The sequence below is a fragment of the Camellia sinensis genome, chromosome 3, assembly GCF_055761805.1.
Source record: "Camellia sinensis isolate YWXY chromosome 3, ASM5576180v1, whole genome shotgun sequence".
Classification (NCBI taxonomy): Eukaryota; Viridiplantae; Streptophyta; class Magnoliopsida; order Ericales; family Theaceae; genus Camellia; species Camellia sinensis.
Genome location: NC_138963.1, coordinates 225,788,672 through 225,807,363, shown reverse-complemented (window position 1 = coordinate 225,807,363; position 18,692 = coordinate 225,788,672).

Below are 18,692 nucleotides of genomic sequence, written 5' to 3'. Positions count from 1 at the left end.
AAACACATGCAATGCAACACAACATGCTAAACTTGCTCAAGTTTTACTTGTCATGTTTTATTTACACATTTTACATTACCGATTAGTACTTTAACCAGTTAAGTCCAAAGTGAATGTCCTCTAATAGAAAGAGGGCTTGAACCACAAGTACCTTGAGCATGAAAGAGGTCTCATGTTGTTGGTTAGTAGAGACCCTCAAGAGAGGATTAAAACCATTAGGCATGAGAGCCTCAATTCCAAACTCAAGCTAACAAGGGGTTCAAAGCTACTTTCAAAACAAAGCAAAGAGTGAAGAATAGGGGGAGGTTGCAGATATTTCAGTGTTGAAATGGCATGAAAAAGGACACTAAAACATGAAAACAACACATGCAAGTCACGCTAAGAGCCTAAAACATTACGCTAGTAAAGGAGATTGCACCACAACTACACAATACAAGCCTCAAAGGGCCAAACCAACTCAAGGCAGAGTTAAAACATACCAAAATAGTGGCTAAATCATGCTGAGATTGAGGCTCAAAAGGCTAGAAAAACATGCTCACATGTTAGCTTGCGGACAAGACTCAAAACACAACTCTCAAAAGCAATGAAAGAGTGAAATAAATAAGCATGGGACATAGCTATATACACTGAAATTACATGTTAAGAGACACTACAACATGCAAGCCACTCAAACACTTCATGCTTAAAGCCTCAAACAATGAGCTAGTGAAGACCGTTACACTATAGCCATGCAATACAAGCCTCGAAGGACTTAGCCAACCCAAAAAAGAGTTAAAGTAGGCAAAAATAGTAGCTAAAACATGCTGAAGTTAAGCTAACATAAGCTAGAATAATAGGCTAAACCATTAGGCATGCTAGACTAGTAAACACAAGTGCACTACAAGTACAAAAAACAAGCAACAAGTGCTCCAACCAACCCAAAACAGAGTTGAAACATGTAAAAATAGAGCCCAAAACATGCTTGAATTAAGCTAATTTAAGCCACAAAAACATGCTACTATGTAATGCTAACTAGGCATGGAAGTGAGACACAAGGAGGGGAGGCTAACCCCTCCATTTTTAGATTTCAAAACATACTTTTTACCACTGAAATAACTCTGAATTTCAGTGGTTTAAAGGCCCAAAAAGTTTGACTTTAACATGCCAAAAGATGGTGCAAAGGCTCACATAAATAAGCAACAAGAATGGTAGACAACCCCCTAGCACAAAATGGCTTCAAACCAACATGTTAAGGCTCAAAAATCAAAACTTTTTGTAGTAGAAAACTAGGCTCAAAACAGCATAGAAAGATGGCAAAGCAAGTATGTACAAAGAGCTTAAATGAGGTAAGTCTTATACCTTTGAAGCACAGCACTAAACAGCCACTCTCTTAGGCTCAAATAACCTTCCAACAACCCAAAATAGGTCCCAAGAGGCCTCAGCTCCAAGGTGGTCCAATTTGGTTAAGGGCTAGTGTGCAAAAATGTAGAGGATTCTAACTATCAACCATAAAACAAGAGAAAAGAGAGAGAATTCTAGAGAGAGGGGGAGAAATTTTGCTTCAAATTTTCTAACCCCTCAAATGGGGGAGAGACCCCCTTATATATAGAAATCCAAGCCAAAGGCTTGCATTCATCCCTCCATACACGTGTACGGAGATGGCCTTCAGTGAACAACAGCTAGCACAGTTGGCAAAGAAATATCTAAAAGAGGGAGAAAAATGGCCGTCAGCCACTTTAGGTGGCCGACCGGCCACCTTAACTAGCCGACCGACCACTTCAAGTGGTCGATAAGAGGAAAAAGTGACCGACAAGGCCCCTCCTCCTTCTAGGTAAGAGGCAACAAGGCTTCGCCCAAAAACAAGCACAAAACAAAAAGGGTTTAGAGGTTCAAAGACAAGGCGTTCCGCCAAGAACTTCAGGCGCTCAAAACAAGCACAAACAAGCACAATCATCGAGTGCATAAACGATGACGTCTAAGTCTTGAGGTCGGTCAAAAATGGGGTGTCTACAGTTGCCTCTCTTTGACAAAACTCGGAAATTATGAAATGATAGGAGTGAATGTCAAAGACTAGAGACGACCCATTTTTGACAAGGCCGAAGACTCAGACAAACAAGCAAACCAAACAAAGAACGGTTGTGCCCCACAGGCTGCCTACGTAGCCCTTTGCAAGGAATCAAACTAGCGTAGTTCTGGGGCAAGATGCAAATGATATGCACGATGCAAAACATAACTTATGATTATGCAATGAGGGCTGTAATGAAACATCTAGACGCAAATGTTATGCAAAGAGAAGCTACAATAAACTCGTACATAAGCAAGTAAACATGAACCAAATCACATTTCATGCAGAAATGATATAAGAAAATTATACAATTTTAATTGCGCCTCACGAGGGAAAGATAAAGAACAACACAAAACTCGGGAGCACCGGAGGCGTGAAACAAGATTTAATGCATGGGACACGCGAAGAGAGAAATGGTGTGAACCCAAGGACACACCCAAAGGTTTCGAACCACAGAGGACAATGATAACAAGTGAAACACATTCAACTATTATGCAATCAAAGCAAAGAGCGGTATAAACATTGGAGTCCGTCCAAATGCTTTTAACCAAAGCGTCCTAACACACCGTGCGCCAGAAGGAAAAGAGAGTGGTGTGAACAACAGATGGTGGTATGAACATCGAGCGTACGTCCCAATGTTTCTAACCAAAACAGAACAGTATAAGCATCGAAACACATTCCAAACGCTTCTAACCAGAAGGGTGGTATAAACATCGAGCAGACGACCCAATGTTTCTAACCAAAGCACGGTATAAGCGTCGGAACACTTTCCAAACGCTTTTAACCAGAAAAGTGGTATAAACATCGGGCACGCGACCCAATGTTTCTAACCAAAACACGGTATAAGCATTGGAACACTTTCCAAAAGCTTCTAACCGGAAGGGTGGTATAAACATCAGGCACACAACCCAATGTTTCTAACCAAAGCACGGTATAAGCGTCGGAACACTTTCCAAACGCTTCTAACCAGAAGGGTGGTATAAACATCGAGCACACGACCCAATGTTTCTAACCAAAGCAAAGTATATACATCGGGAACACGACCTAATGTTTCTAACCAAAGCATGGTATAAGCGTCGGAACACTTTCCAAACGCTTCTAACCGGAAGGGTGATATAAACATCGAGCACACGACCCAATGTTTCTAACTAAAGCACGGTATAAACATCGGGCACACAACCCAAACGTTTCTAACTAAAAACAAGAGGGAGTGGTATAAACATTGGGCGCACAACCCAAGTGTTTTTAACCAAAACAAGATATAAACATCGGACGCACAACCCAAGTGTTTCTAATCGAAGGAAGGGAGTTAAAGGCCAGGAATGATCTTACCTGAAGTTCCTCTGAATGAACCGTAAATACAATATCACCTGGTTGCACCAACTTTGAATGAACCGTACATATAATATCGTGCCTGCATAAGAAAGAAACTTGACAGATATGATATAATAAGGATGCATGTTCTATGCAAGATTAACAGCATGTTCTATGCTTAATACCAAATGCATGTTCTACGCGAATATGAGAAGCGAGCGTGAGAAGTACATATTCTATGCAAATGTGAGAAATGCATATTTAATGCAAAACACCGAATAAAGAAACGCGCGTCTCAACGCGGCTGATTCAGTTACAGCCTCCGATTTACCTCTCGGAGGAATTACAATATATTTCAAAAGGATACACATCGTTCATGCCGGCTGACGATGAGCCGCGCATCGAAGACATGGTTCGAAACTTCCGCAGAGACACTTGGAGTTGAAAAGTGAAATTTTCTTGCACTTTCTCGAGATCCAAGGACACAAAACAGCCTAAAAACACACAGGGAGAACACTGGACACCTGACGGCCACCCTGAAGCACTGTCGGCCACTTGCAAATGCTGTCGGTCACAAAAATTGGCCGGTCGGCCAGTTGTGGTAAATCTGGGACATTTCGGTCTTTTTGCATGGAGATCTTTAAAAACACATTTCCAAATCACATTCCCTCACACCCACAGTGCCGAAATCACTTGTTCTTCATCCCTAGACACTTTTACCTCGTAGATCTGTGCTTTACACGCGTTTTCCAACGCCCTACGCGAAGTTGATTCGCTAAAACCTTTCGATTTCCTCCATTTTAAACCGATTGAAACTTGTTTTCGGAGCTTTTTTCTCCATTTTCCCCACTTGAGCTTTGTTTCCCTCAAGTTTGTCTTGAGTTTGGCGCCTTTTCCCGGGCTTTGACTTTTTCTCCCATTTTTCCTTTCTGAGAGTTGACTTTTGTTGACTTTTGGCACTTTCCACCTACTTTGCTCATTTTCGCCTACTTTTTCACCTTCTTTCCAGATGGCAGACGACGCTCTTCAAGATGGAGGTTCTCCAGGGATGGAGGGAGAGGCTAAGTACATACCATTGCCGCCTAGAGTCCGACCTTTCGACCCGGAGAGGTATCGCCCCGAGGCACATGCACTACCGCCCAGTACAGTCTGTCACTTTAGCGGATTTACACGAGGCACACCAGCAGATCTCCTACTACGAGAAGTAGAGTCTCACCTATCTCACGGTGCCTCCTAGGTATGCACTGTATTCTTACATTTTCTGCAATGCACTTTACATTTCTTGTATAGCTTGCACTTTGCATTGTATTTCATCTGGTCATTCTGAACACATTCACACACTGTATTTCTTCTACTCATTCTGAACACATTCACACACTGTATTTCTTCTGCTCATTTTGAACACAGGTACACTCCCGTTTTACCCGAGGATATGGGTCCACCTCAGCGAGGGAGTGGTACATGGACCTCCCCAACGGCATCCGCCAGATCATCGATAAGACGGGATTTGGTTTGTTCTGCGTGGGGCTATCGCACCTCATGGCGAGCAGGACCCTTCTGAGCGTACTGGTAAAGAGATGGCGGGAAACCACCAACTCTTTCCATTTCTCTATTGTTGGGGATATGACGATGACCCCATATGATTTTGCTATGTTGACGGGCCTTGGGGTGGGAGGCAGCCAATCCCATATGATACCAACATGGGCAAGTGGGAGGCCGCCTAGACCTATTTGCTGGGAGCACACCCATCTATCTTCCGATCAGGGATGGTCTGATACACCTGGTTCGCAGACCACTACAAAGGGACAGCCCCAGCGACTGTAGAGGAGACCGAGCAGTATGCCCGAGGTTTCTTAATGTTCCTCTTCGGCACAACTTTGTTCGCAGACAGGGCGAACACAGTCGGGCTATATCTATTGAGTGCCTTGGTGGACTTATCTCAGGTTCGGCATTATGATTAAGGCGGCACCGGCCTCGCTACCCTATACTGCTACGTGAACTTGACCTCCCGCAGGAGCGGGAACAAAGTTGGCGGCTATTGGAGAGCCTGGGAGGTATGCTTTACTTTTCAGCTTTACATTTTCTACCGTGCTTTCTACTTTGCACTTTCTATACACTGCACACTACATACACATAGTCTAATCTCTGCATCCGTACTTTCTATACATTGCACTACACATTTCGCTTTCTGCATTTTCTGCATTCTTTGCATTCTGTATTTTCTGGACATTGCGCACATACTTTGCTTCCTACATTATCTGTGTTTATCTGTGTTCTCACTATCGCTGTCTTGCTTTTTTTACAGCTATGGGTGTACGCCTATTTTCCGACGCTTGCTCCCAAGCCGGAGGTCGAGATACCCCTTGGGGTACCATATTCTCATCAATACGATGGGAGGTGCCAACCGAGGACCCAGGAGACCCTCTCATTCCTCCGCCAGTATTTCGATACAGTGAGGGCAGTCGAGGTAACTCAAAACTCACAGTTCTTTATGCTTTCAGCTTCAATTCATTTTACATATCTAATGGCAACTTATCAACCTATGCACTTGCTATTTGCAGATCACGTGGCAGCCCTAGGCGTCGATACCAGAGGGTGCTAGATTTCAGTTCGCCGGAGCTTGGGGCACTTCCCGGTATCAGCTCGTGCTTAAGGGGCTAGTAGGTCGCGCCTGGTTTCTAGGTGAGCGCTTCATGCGCCAGACACTGGGTCTGCTATTACAATCGATTCCCTTACCACCTCCGTCTTCTATGCGAGCCACAGAGAGTCTCTCCCCTCAGGAGATCACTGACTTCATGCGGGGTGGAGATGCAGACTTCCATAGTGGGGAGGGGGACTATACGACTTAAATCTAGGCGTACCTCATGCCTCCTCTGATAGGTATTCATGCTCATACAAGGGGGGTAGCTGATGTCCCTTCATCGAGCAGGGCCCGAGCAGCAGATGCTTCTTTGACGAGCAAGGCCCGAGCAACGAGTGGTATGGTTAGGGGGATACCTCTCGCCAGGCAGAGTGTTGGATGGCTAGATCTTCCGACTGAGTTGACGGGTTGGCGGTACTCTGGAGAGCCTTATCAGATCCCAATTGAGCCCCTGTTGCCTGGTTACCGATGTGTGAGGACACCCGATTCACCACCGGTATGTATTACAGCTTTAGTTTTTTTCATTCTTGCTCATATACTCAGACATTCATTCATTCACTGATCATTTCAACTCGCATTTGTAGCCCTCCATAGGTACGTTGAGGGGTTACTCGAGATGTTAGCCTCATTCGAGGTCATGATCTTAAAGAGGGAGTCGATCATCGCACGGTATTCAGGTAACTCTTCAGTTTTCTTGCATTGCGGTTATCATATTTCTGCTGATATACTGAAACTGACATCTCAAGTGAACATTTCCCCACACTGCACTGATATACTGCATGTATAGATCACATCTGACATATTGCATTCGCATACCATATCTGACTTCTGCATGTACTCACCCTGCACACCATACTTGCGTCTGATACACATACTATAGCTGATATATTCAAACAGCCTTTTCAGGTCACACCTCTACAGACAGGGCCATCAGCGCCCTCCCTAGCATCAATGAGAGAGAGATTCTGGCACGCAGCTGAGAGAGACATCCAGAGCCTGTCATGCACGATGACGATGATGAGACCAGTGAGGACGAGGAGCCAGCGAGTCCCCAGTGAGAGTCATTAGAGGGGAGAGACGACGGCACTGGCTCGGGTTCTGAGGACGGTGGCGATGCTGAGGAGGGCTCCGAGGATGGGATCGAAGGCAGCTCTGGTTCAGGCTCCGGCTCAGATTCGAATAATGGTGCCAATGGTGATAGCTTTGCAGGGTCCGTTCCGCCAAGGAAGAGGACAAAGAGGGCCTCTAGAGCTTGAGATAGCCAGCGTTGATTCATGTATTTTTGCTTTGTTTCTTTTTACTAGTAGTGTTAGCACATTGTACAGCCTTAGGCAGTTTTATTTTCTTTAAAACTTGTACTTTTTGTAAAAAGAAACCATGATTGGAATGAAAACAACTTTTTGATGAAAACATGTTGCATTTTATATTCTAAGCATCACTTTGCACCATTTTACACAAAAATGGGATTGATGGAAATTGAACATTGTACATTGTCTCGACAATTGCTTAGTCAGGTAGTGAACCTACCAAAACATAACAAATAGAGTAAAATAACTCAAAGAACAACTAATGCGACAATTCGACAAACAAAATAACAACTCGATAAACGAGACAAATACAACTCGATAAGTAAATTGCAACAACTTGATAAACAAATTAAAACAACCCGAGTGCGACTCAACAAAACTACTAAAATAAAACAGCAGAATGCGTCCAGAGTAGAACAAAACACAGGTTCTCAGCATTCTCAACACACAGGAAGACCAAAGGCATCCTTCTGGACACAAATAGGGGTTGTTGGCCACTTAGTGGTGGCTGTCAGCCACTAAAGTGGCCGGTCGGCTACCTTAACTGGCCGGTCGGCCAGTGATGCAGGGAGTCCCCAGATTAATACCACATGTCTTCCACTCAGTGCCTTGTCTGCTACAAAGATTGGGACTTCGTAGTTTCTTCATTCCAACTCTGTTTTTGCTTCAAATGGAGCCATTCTTCACCGAAAAACTCTCCGATTGGATTACGCATTTAGATGGCTTGAAAAAGTTGAATTTTTGGGGTTTCAAGATAAATGCACTATTCTCGCTAAGTCACACCCTGCTGTGTTTTCCATTCCTTCATGTCGCGGCCAGATGTTGGAATCTGGTTGCTCATGTTTTTAGCCTCAGGGGACAAGAGATATGTCCCACAATCGAAGAATTCCAAATTTTGATGGAAATCCGGCGTGACGAGGAAATCCTGCCCCAGTCCTGTTTCAGCCATGTCCAGGCTTTAGGAAAGATGTGTGGGCTTACTTTACATGATGCCCGATCTTTGATTCACAACGGAGAACTAGATGTTCCTTGTCTCATTCACCGATTTTCTAATGTCGACGACCGAGGTGATCGTCTCTGGCAAATTTTTCGGTAACATGCCCTCTGCTTGTACATATTGGCTCATTTCCTGCTTGCCCCTGGCTCCGGAGGGTCTAGTATTAGCTTGATCGAAGTGGCCCAAGGCTTAAAAGAGGGCAAGAGCTACATTGGCTTGACACTAGCCGAGACTTTGATGGGCCTGGACGCCTTCCTTTGCCTGGAGACAACAAAGTTTATAGGAAGTCCACTACTTTTGTAGGTAATGTTTCCCACCCTATCGCACATGTATTTCTCACATCACTTGGCACTCATGCTCTGTTTTTATCTCAAAACCCTTTCTCACTTTTCTCTCCACATGCACCTCTCTATGCTTTAATCTCTCTTATTTTTCATCCCTCCCTAGATTTGGCTCATGGACAGGTTGAAAGTAGTGGACTCTTGCCCCGCATATTCAGCACACGGCTATTTCTTTCGCCTATGGCTAGTTGATTTCCCGAACTAGAGGTGGTGGTGCCACTGGATGTGCAACAGGTCCGCTGTTGACATTGCTTGGCGTTGCCCCTAGTTTGACCTGCCCGAGATGAGCTACGGCATGGCTCGGCAACCTGGCATTCAGTTGATTGGCTTGACACACTGTGTCTTCTATTTTCCATTACGGTTTAGGCATCAATTTGGACACGACCAAATTTGCCCAGAAGAGGAGGTAGAGTACCCGTCTTCATTTCCAATCCGAGGCGCACAGCTAGCTTGATATCCCACTGCATGGAGGACAAGAGAACTTTTGGCTCCTGCTCCCAATTTCAATTGCACCTTTCTGGCGAATGCATAGCTTGGCTTGAAGATTAGCCGCAAACCGGGCCTACTTTAACATCTAAAGCTTCCACAAGCTCTGGAAGGGGGCGCAGGAACACCTAACTTATCGATGCCCCAAGTTTATTACTTTGATTTGTACTTTCAAGTTTTCCTTTTGAATGTAATAAAAAGGCAACTTTGATTTGTATCAAGAGCTAGAGAGCTCTGTATTGAAATCAATGAAATTGAAGGTTGTGGGCACTGAAAATTTTCCTTTTGGTCCAAAAATGGTCTAAGTTATAAAAAGATTAATTTGAACAAAATCAACTTTTATTAAAACTTTTCAAAATCATTTTCAATAAAGATCACAACTGGACACACTTGGAACGTATCCTCAAGATGCACAACCCCGAATCCAGCAAATGGAAAGTTGGCCCTTATCTGAATAGCACTGCACTGTACTATAACCAGCTCTCATAACGAAGATCTCAACCGAACTCTCGGAAGTGGAAAAGACAAAGATGACCTGACCAATCTCACGGACACAGTTGATTTGGAAGTGTTTATGACTGGACTTTAGAATGAAGTTGCCAACGTATCCCAAAAATGGGAATCAAGCCTTACGTAGTTTGGTTCGGGTTCACTCGAGTGTTAGCACTCTCATTTTGCGCTCTAACTTTTGCTAATGCCGCCCTTTCTGGGTTTTCAACCTTGCGAGCTCAGTTTTTCTCATTTTTAATTTTTTGTGCTCTAACTTTTGCCTAGGTCGCCCTTCTGAGTTTTCGACGTAGCGAGCCACTCAAGGATAGTATTTCTTCAACTTGTCCATGTTGATTGGTTGGAAGAATTCTAGGCCATCTAGGTCCATAAGAATAACAGCTCCACCCGACCAAATTGATTTCATGATGTAAGGGCCAGTCCAATTGGGTCTGAACTTGCCTCTAGGGTCGTGGATGAGAGCTTGGTTGTCTTTGAGAAACAAATCCCCTTCTTTCAGATTCTGAGACTTAACTTTCTTGTTAAAAGCCCTGGCAATCCTACGTTGATAACCTTGGACATGGTACAGTGCTTTCGGTCTTCTCTCATCAAACAGCATAAGTTTCTCGAACCTACTCTACTGCCAATCCGCCTCTGCTATCTGGCACTCAGCCATAACCCCCAGCGACATGTAAAAACAGAGCCTAAAACATGCTTGAATTAAGCTAATTTAAGCCACAAAAACATGCTACTATGTAATGCTAACTAGGCATGGAAGTGAGACACAAGGAGGGGAGGCTAACCCCTCCATTTTTGGATTTCAAAACATACTTTTTACCACTGAAATAACTCTGAATTTTAGTGGTTTAAAGGCCCAAAAAGTTTGACTTTAACATGCCAAAATATGGTGCAAAGGCTCACACAAATAAGCAACAAGAAGGGTAGACAACCCCCTAGCACAAAATGGCTTCAAACCAACATGTTAAGGCTCAAAAATCAAAACTTTCTGTAGTTGAAAACTAGGCTCAAAACAGCATAGAAAGATGGCAAAGCAAGTATGTACAAAGAGCTTAAATGAGGTAAGTCTTATATCTTTGAAGCACAGCACTAAACATCCACTCTCTTAGGCTCAAATAACCTTCCAACAGCCCAAAATAGGTCCCAAGAGGCCTCAGCTCCAAGGTGGTCCAATTTGGTTAAGGGCTAGTATGCAAAAATGTAGAGAATTCTAACAATCAACCATAAAACAAGAGAAAAGAGAGAGAATTCTAGAGAGAGGGCGAGAAATTTTGCTTCAAATTTTCTAACCCCTCAAATGGGGGAGAGACCCCCTTATATATAGAAATCCAAGCCAAAGGCTTGCATTCATCCCTCCATACACGTGTATGGATATGGCCTTCAATGAACAACAACAAGCACAGTTGGCAAAGAAATATCTGAAAGAGGGAGAAAAATGGCCGTCGGCCACTTTAGGTGGCCAACCGGCCGGCCACCTCAACTAGCCGACCGACCACTTCAAGTGGTCAACAAGAGAAAAAAGTGGCTGACAAGGCCCCTCCTCCTTCTAGTCAAGAGGCAACAAGGCTTCGCCCAAAAACAAGCACAAAACAAAAAGGGTTTAGAGGCTCAAAGACAAGGCGTTCTGCCGAGAACTTCAGACGCTCAAAACAAGCACAATCAAGCACAATCATCGAGTGCAAAAACGATGACGTCTAAGTCTTGAGGTCGGTCAAAAATGGGGTGTCTACACTAAGGGAGAGAGAGGGAGAGAGAGAGAGAGATGCCTGGGATGCAGTGGATTGCCTTCTTTAGGAGATGATGGGATCAAGGAGAAGTGGTACGAAGGTCAAAGGTCCAAACTTGGTGAGCACCCTTTCTTAAGAGCTCAAAGCAAAGACTAAACCCAACAAATCCAAGCCCTTTGGTTAGCACGAAGGTTTTACCCTCTATCCCCTCATTCTTGCTCAAATGCATCTCTCTCTCTCTCTCTCTCTCTCTCTCTGTGTCTCTAGCTCTCTGTTTGTTTTTGTTTCTGCAGAAAACGGGCCCCGTTTGCGAAGTGAAATTTTATTTTTTGAGGTTAAAATTTATAAAAAGATAAAATAAATTAAAATAGTGAATATGATAAAATGTCATAATAAATTTATAATTATTTTACTCTTTTCTCACAAATATCACATCCAATTATAAAAAATTTAATAAATTTTCTAAATACAAAAATTTTAATCTATTAAAATAATTAAAAATTAAAATAACCTATTAAAATAGTTAACTTCCTGTTTCACAGTTTGTGTGACTGGATATTGATTTGTAATTCTTTATCACTACAAAAAACAAAAATAAAATAAAAAAAGAATAAATAGTAATTTGGTTTGCAAAATTAAAAAATACATTAGTAATTTGGGTTGACATTGTTTGTATTTTTTTTTTTTTTATATAGGCAAAAGAGCACAACAGCTCTTTTGCATTTCCATGACAGGATCACCACCATCCACGTCCTCCGGTTACAACAGTTGAGATGAATTATCTAGAATCATCCAACCCATTCTTCTCCAAAATTGATGAAGTCTGTCTTACTCTCCCTCACTCTCTCTGAAGACCATGGTGTTTCCTCGTCCATCTCCCTCTTAGTCTCCCTCTTCCTCTCACTCTCTCTCTCTCTCCCCGAAGATCATGGTGTTTCCTCCTCCATCCCCCTCTCACTCTCTCTATCCTTCTCACTCTCACTCTCTCTAAAACCAGAGTGTGCAGAGAGAGAACCAAATGTCAAATTCTATATATGTATTCTTTTCAGAATTTATTCATCAATCTCTCTTCATGATGCTGTATAGGCATTAATACCATCACTGATGTTATTCAATAAACAACAAAATCATTCAGGACATATGCCATTCATGGCTATGCTTTGAGAGGGAATTCGGCACACTCAAAGATCTTGATTATGCTATACAAAAGGTACTATTTCCTATTGCAGCTCCTCTTTTATTCTTCAAATATCAATTTAGCAGATGTGTTGTTTTTGTTTCATGAAATTATTGCAATACAATGGCTAAACTAGGTTTCTAATGTTTAGATTAGATGTAGAGAGCAATATTGGCCATGATTTGATATATATATATATATATATATATTTTGAGTTACAGTAGATTGTCAATAGCTATAATTTATTACAAGCATCCTGTGCCCTTGAGTTTTTTTTTGTTTTTAAAAAAATTCGTGAATTTCGCAGAATGAAAAAATTGATCTATTTTTGTTTGAGTTTTTCTAGAAAATGATGAGAAAGGGAAAGAGGGAAGGAAGAAAATCAGTTGGTTTTGGGTGAGCTAGCAGATTTGCCATTTGCCAAAGTTGTAGTCAAACTTGGCAACAACTTTTGGCATTTGCCATTTTTAACAGCTACTATATCTCACCATTGGAGAACCCTTTTTCCTCAAAGCTGCTATATTATAGCTTTGGCAGCCCCAATGGCAAACCATTGGAGATACTCTAAGAGTCCTATTCCATCAGACCCATAATGTTTTGTAATATTCCATTAGGTCCCATTTCATTCTAAAAGACCGAAAGATCCTCAAACAAACATGCGCCTATCCTTTGAATCAAATAACCGTCTCTCTCTTCCCCTCTCTTCTTGCAGAAAATCACGTACAGTATCTCCACCATTCCAAAAATCCAAAACCGTATTCCATATCATCTTGTAGACACCCCATTTTTGACCGTCCTCAAGACTTTGACGTCATCGTTTGAACACCCGATGATCATCCATGTCCGTGTTCGTTTTGAGTTCCCGGAGGTCTCGGCCGCGTGCATTGCCTCAGGATCTCTCAACTCGACTATTCTGTGCTTGGTTTTGCACCAAGAGCTTGTTTGTCTTTACACCTGAGTGTAGAGAGTAGCTTGTTAGCTATCACTAGTACCCACCGGCCTTGGCCTGAGGCCACCAGCCATAGTTTGAGTCTATAGGCCATTTGTGATGGCCGGTCGACATTTGGTGTGGTCGGTCGACCATTGATTTGGCCGATGGACTCCTTTTCTGGCCGATACCACCTTTTGCCTTTTTCAGGCATGGTGCATGCCAGCTGTGCCAGCTGGAGTGCACAGAATTGTCCTCCATACACGTGTATGGAAGACTTGCCCCTTTTGCACCCTTTTGGTCCTAGCTTCCTCAAGAAGCTTGGACCTTTGGGTTAGTTTCCTTGAGAAGCTTGCCCCTTTGAACCTTTTGTTTTAGCTTCCCTTGGAAGCTTTGAGCCCTTTATCTTGTCTATATAAGAGAGCCTTCCCTCTCCATTTCAGAGGTTCAGCAAAACCAGACCTAATATATATATATCTGATATATACACCTTCTCTCTCTATATCTCCCTCTCTCTCTTCATTTGTGTGTGTTAGAGAGCCAAAAAGTGTGTTTTGTTCTTAGTTTTGCACTAAGTCACCTAGCATTACACCATACTTCGACTTTGGAGGTGTTGAGGGTTTGTTCTTGAAGTTTTGAGCTGGTTTTGATCCGGAGAAGGGGGCTGGACTTGCTGTTCTTGAAGTGTTCTTCAAGGGTAACACTATTGCTTTATTTTTCCCAATCTTGCACTAGCTTTTAACCTATCTTGCATACTGATTTAAGCTTTGTGTATAACTGAAAAAAGTCTTGTATTTTCATGCTTAAGATACTTCATTAAGGTCATTTTGGTGTTGGGGGTCGACCTCCCCCTCTTAGGCCTTGTTTGGCCCTTTTTGTGCTCTCCTTGTTAAGCTTTGAATACCTTTGTGCATTGGCCTTCTCACCACTGAAATCCAAAGGATTTTCAGTGGTGAAGAAGAGGTTTTGAGGTCTTGCACAGGGGAGGGACACCCCTCTCCCTTTGTGTCTCATTTGTTCACGTTTTTGGCTCACAAAGGTAGCATGCATGCTTAGTTGTTTTTGGCTCCATTTCAGAGGTTTTTAGGTGTTATATGGTCATATTATATCTCTGTCTTTGGTCAGATTTATGGCCCCTTGCATGCACAATATACTTGCCTCGCATTCCTCCATTTTGCCTAGAAGGGTGCCATGCAATTAGGCCTCTATGCTTGCATGTTCTAGCTTATAGCGACCCCGGTCTTTTCCCATTTGATTATTGTATCCGGACTTAGGTTCCGTTTATTCTGTCATTGTATAATTGTTGTCGTCGTCCTTTATTTTCTCATTTGGAGTTATAGGATGTGTTGGGCAGGTTTGTTTCAGGTTGGTTGGGTTCGTAAACCAAGTGTTGCTGTCCAGTTTTTGGGTTGGTCGCTCGAGCCAGGGCTTGGTCACTCGAGCGAGGGTTGTTTTTTGTGTCTTCTGGCTCGATCCAGCTTTGCTTCGCTCAAGCGAGCGTTTGCGTCTAGTATAGACCTGAGGGCAGTGCTTATTCGCTCGAGCGAGATTTTCTTTGCTCGAGCGAGCGAGGTGTATGTTTTCGAGTTCCTCGCTCGAGCGAGATTTCTGTCGCTCGAAGCGTGCTGCTGGGTTGCAGACCTGAAGCATTGCATTTTTGGCTCGAGCGAGCTTTTCTTTGCTCGAGCGAGGTTTTCGTGTGTCTGGTCGCTCGAGCGACCAAGTCTTCGCTCGAGCGAGTCTGTCAGGTTTAAATAGGCAGCAGCGTGTTTCAGATCAGTTTTTGATCCACTTTCAGATTCCAAAACCCTAGGTACGAGTTCTCTCTCCCTCTACACACCTTCTCTCTTAGGATTGATCTACTTAGAGTGAGTTTCTACCTTAGATCCTTTATGAAAAAGATAGAGTGAGTCGAGGGCTTCCATTTAATCTGAACGTTTGGTGATTTGGAGCACATTGGAATGTGGGTCTTCATCTCTGTCTTCTCCATTCGGGTTATTTTCTTCGAGGTAGGGATTTCCTACTCCAATGTATACGGTTTGTTCTAAGTTCTGGCATTTTAATAGGTTGGGGGTATTTTGGTAATTTTGGGAAAAACCCTAGTTGTTTAAATAAATTGAATTGTATATTTAATTTAAGGAACATTGGGGAAACTAGTTAAATTCATGAGTTTGAGCAATCTATTGAGTAAATGGGGTAGTTGGTTAATTTAAATCACTCGTCCATTTAATTGTTGAGTTATTTATTTCCAATTCTAGAAATAACTGTTTTGGGCTATCGGTGGAGGATAGTCGTGATTGTTGTAGACACTGCATGTGGATTAGGGATAACCGAAACTAATCATTGATTAAGTCATCAATTTTGACTATTGAATTAATACAGACATTATGTGTATTGATTGTGTGTTGTATATGTTATGTGTTTACATACATTGTTTTGTGTGGGAGGAGATAGGGGATGTACTCCACGGTTTAGGGGAAGATAGGGGATGGACCTCTAAACCGGATTTTGTTTGGGAGGAGATAGGGGATGGACTCCATTAGCATCACTTTTATGTGTGCTTATTTATATTGAAGTGTTTTTATTGATACATCACTAAAATGTGTATCAAACTGGAAGTATGAAGTGTTTTGATTTGAGCCTGAGTCTCATTTGTTTATAGACATTGGAAGAATATGAATATGATATATATATAGTTCACTGTTGTAAGTTTGGCCAGGTTCTGAGCCCTATTGATAATGTTGGAAAGTAAAATGTGTCTTAGACATTAGTGTCATGAGACAGTTTAATGATATAATTGATTATCTAGGTTAATCATCTATTGAATGCTATCGCTTTATTCATTGCTTATATTTGGTTTAGTAGATTTCTACTGGGCTGTGGCTCACCCTATATGGGAACATCATTTTCAGGTTCAGGTGATAAGCTACCTCCAAGAACTTAGCTTGGAAGGACTTGGATTTTGAAGACTATTTTCAGTTATTTGTTTTTATTTGTTTGTACATGTAAACACTCAAGCCTAGGGCTTTATTTGTATTTGAGTTAGAACTCATACTTTTGTGTCCAAGTATTGGCTTGGAAAGATGTAAGCCTGTAGGGCATTTAATTTGATGTTACATGTAATATTTTCATTTAGTAGTACTCTGATGAATGAGATAATAAATTGCTTTCTTTTAATATTGCATGTCAATGATATATATATATATATATATTATGGGTTTATTTTGAGGGTGTGACATAGCTTGACTTCATGAAGCTTTTGGTCATATTTCATCATGCTTGAGGTCTGTTGGGTATAGATTTAATCATGTTTGCCATGTTTGGTATAGCCTCTTTGCATTTTGGCTTGTAAGCTTTGAGTGTGTGGGTCACTAGCATGCTTAGCTTAGCTTATTCTCATGATTTGGCATCATTGGAGATCATATTTCAGTCCATAATCCGTGCTTGTATGCTTGCATTCATCATTCTTTCCATGCCTTGAAGAGGTGTCCTTTTGTGCCTTGAAATGAAGCATTGTGCATGCCTATGTGTTTGAGGCTTTGGGTTGCCATATCAGTGGGTTTTGGGGCTCATTTTTGCATGATAAAACTCTGTTTTGCATTGAAAAATCCATGGCATGTTTGCTTGGGGTAGGTGTTGAGTAATGCCCTCTTTTGTGGCCTTGAATGCCTTCCATTTCGCATCCATTTCCTAGCATGTTGTAGACACCCTATTTTTGACCGTCCTCAAAACTTGGACGTCACCATTTGAACACTCGGTGATTATCCGTGTTCGTGTTCGTTTGGAGTTCCCGGAGGCCTCGGCTACGGGCCTTGCCTCAGGATCTCTGAACTCGACCGTTTAGTGTCTGGTTTTGCACCAAACACTGACATCTTGCCTTTGAGAGGCAGGGTAGGGCTTGTAGATCATCCCCACCCACCACCGGTAGTGGCTAGAGGCCACCGGCTGGTCTTTGCTGCCACCGGCAATGTATATTGCCGGCCGGCACTATTTGTTACCGGTCAGCACTATTCTTGGCCAAGATGGCATTTTTGGCCGGCCGACTACTGTAGATCTGCTTTTGCAGATATTTTAAGACAGCTGTCTTACTTTTTGCTCTCCCTCTTATGAAGCTTGTCTTGTAAGCTTTACAAGACAAGAAGTTCCATAAAGGAAGGGGTTGGTCTCTTGGCTAGAGAGGTTAGAGACTTGAGATATTTTGAGAGCTTAGACAGCCATTGTTAGGGTTTGAGTTCTAGGGTTAGGGTTAGATACACATCCTATCTCTCTTTCCCTCTCTTTTAGTGCTCTAAGTGTTTTGTGTCTTACTATTGCACATAAACACCTAGTGTTTCACCTTTGTCTAGCTATTGAGGTTCTAAGGGACTGATTTTAGTACTTTGGTGTTAGATTCAAGCCAAGGAAGGCCATTGGAGCATCATTGTTGAAGAAGGCTTCAAGGGTAAGAATCTCACCCCTTTATTTCCCATTTTTGCACCTTATTTCTACCTGTCTTAAATTCGTTTTTGATCTTGGTGTATAATACAAAAAAGTTCTGTTTTTAGACCCTCTTGATTGTTTATTAAGGGTGTTTTGTGATTTGAGGGTATTTGACCCCTCTTAGGCCTTGAAAGGCCTTATTTTGTGCTATTTTGTGCTAGTTTCGGGACTTTGGTGTTTGGGCGTCTTCACCACTGAAATCTTGAGGGATTTCAGTGGTGGAGATGGTGCCTTGAAGTCTCTAAAGGGAGAGGGCCACCCCCTCTCCTTGTTGTCCTTGAAAAGGGCATGTTTTGGCCTCTAAAGGGAGCCTATGTTTAAGTGTGTGTTGAGCATGTATAGGCTGTTTTTCATGCTTATATTTCCATAATATAACATGATTTTAAATTGGTTTTGGTACTCCATGCATGCTTAACATAGTTGCCATGTAATGCCTTGTGATTCCTTAACATGTCTTAGGTCGTGTGCCTTTGTTTCTAGCATGTTTTAGGCTTACATTTGTGAAGATTTTGTGCTTATCTTGACATGTTTTAGGTCTGTCCATAAGTGTTTGGGTTGATTTTGGCATGCATCATATAGCCTCTTTGCATTTTGGCTTGTTGGCCTTAGGTATGTGCATGCATAGCATGACATCTTTACATTGATTTGGTGATTTGGGGTCACCTTACATGTTATTTCAGTCCCATTTTCATGCTTGCGTGACTGCCTTGCATGCCTCTTTAATGCTTTGGAAGCATGCGTTGCATG